Source organism: Sceloporus undulatus, chromosome 1 (assembly GCF_019175285.1).
Source record: "Sceloporus undulatus isolate JIND9_A2432 ecotype Alabama chromosome 1, SceUnd_v1.1, whole genome shotgun sequence".
NCBI lineage: Eukaryota > Metazoa > Chordata > Lepidosauria > Squamata > Phrynosomatidae > Sceloporus > Sceloporus undulatus.
In genome coordinates, this window is record NC_056522.1 from 2,614,581 (window position 1) to 2,616,786 (window position 2,206).

A 2,206-nucleotide genomic window follows, 5' to 3' on the forward strand; every position below is an offset into this window, starting at 1 on the left:
GATCATTCACACGTTTTGTTTTGCAATGCGACTATGCAGATAACCTCACTCACACATTCTGGATGTTCACACTATTTTTTTTTAGTGGGAATGACATCTCTGTGAGTTCTGTCACTCACATGCGTCAGCACTGCGAATAAAGATGGAGTCACCGAAATGGACGTATTCGAAATGTGAAGAGCAAAAATGCCAAGATTTATATCCCCATCATTTTAAGCATTGAAGTGCGGATCATTTCAGAAAAGAAAGGACTATATGTTCTCTGTGGGTCCAGCTCAGGAGCCAGTCACACTTAGGGTTTTTTTTGCATGGAGAGATTCGTATCTGTGAATCGATTCAAAATCAATCCACCGTTCCCACTACTTTTTTTTTTAAAACATTCAAGGTGTTAAAATTTTCTGAAGTCTTTAGCAACAGCAAAGCATTTACATTTCTATATGGCTTCATTGTGAACTCAGCACTCTCTAAGCAGTTTACAATCTATAAGCCAATTGCCTCCAATAAACTGGGTCCTCATTTTACCAACCTACGAAATCATGGAAGGCTGAGTCAACCTTGGAGCCCCTTGGAATCGAACTCGCAACCTTGTGGCTGCAGGACTAACATTTAACCACTGCGTCACCAGAGCAGCCATTCCCAAACGTTGGTCCTCCAGGTTTTGGAGAGCAATAGCGATAGCCATAGCATTTACATTACCATACTGCTTCAAAGGATTTCTTCACACGGAGGAATGTATCACCGTCCCAAAAAAAGAAGAAAGTGGGGCCAATGCGAAAATGCACCAAATCACATAGTAGCTTATCACACGCATAGACGAACATAGCATCCATCCGAAAGAGAAAGCAGTGCGAATGCAAATGAATTCATCACATGAGTACATACCCATCAGCTGCTTCATTGCGAATTAGCGGGTTAGTGCATGCGCAGGGAGGAGAGGATCGCGGCTGGAAGATTTAACAATTCGGACCCAAGGGAACAACCCACCCCTTGAGTTAGAGGTGGAAAGGAATCAGGAGGAGGCATGCTCCGGCTCCTCATCTTTACCTTCCCCCCCTTTTGCTCTTTCCTCCAAAAACAGCTGCTTTGCTCTCAGCAGCCATTGAGTACAGGAAATTGCAATAAAGGATCATGGGAATTGTAGTTGGTTTCTAACAGGGGGAATCCCATGGCCAAACTAGAGATGCATTTCATACCAATGCAAATGCAAACTGACTGCAAATTTGCAATGAAAAAGTATTTATAAATTCAATGTTTCTTTGAATCTTTGAAAACTCCTGGAGAACAGGAGAAATCCCAGCCGACTGGAGGAGGGCAAACGTTGTCCCCATCTTCAAAAAGGGGAAGAAAGAGGATCCCAACAATTATCCTCCAGTCAGTCTGACATCAGTACTAGGAAAGATTCTGGAGCAGATATTTAAACAGAGAGTCTGTGAACATCTAGAAGGCAATGCCATAATCACAAAAAGTCAACATGGGTTTCAGAGAAAGAAGTCATGCCAGACAAACCTAATCTCTTTCTTTGACAAAATTACGAACTTGGTAGATGAAGGGAATGCTGTGGATATAGTAGATCTGGATTTCAATAAGGCCTTTGACAAAGTTCCCTATGACATTCTTGCAAACAAGCTTGTAAAATGTGGGCTAGACAAAGGAACTGTTAAATGGATCTGTAATTGGTTGACCGGCCGAACCCAAAGGGTGCTCAACAATGGCTCCTTTTCATCCTGGAGACAAGTGACCAGTGGGGTGTCCAGTGGGGCTCTGTCCTGGGCCCAGGGCTATTCAACATCTTTATCAATGACCTGGATGACAGAATTGGGAGCATACTTACCAAATTTGCAGATGATTCCAAATTAGGGGGAATAGCTAATACTCCAGAGGACAGGATCAAGATTCAAAATGACCTGAATAGACTAGAGAGCTGGGCCAAAGCTAACAAAATGAAATTCAACACGGAGAAATGTAAGGTACTGCACTTAGGGCAGAAAAATGAAAAGCACAGATATAGAATGGGGGACCCCTGGCTGAATGAAACTACGTGTGAAAGGGATCTGGGAGTCCAAGTAGACCACAGGTTGACAATGAGTCAACAGTTACCTCTTACCCTTTCCCTCCACCACTCCCTTCTCCTTCTGTGTCATGTCTTTTTAGATTGTAAGTCTGAGGGCAGGGAACCGTCTAACTAAAAAGATTGCATGTACAGCGC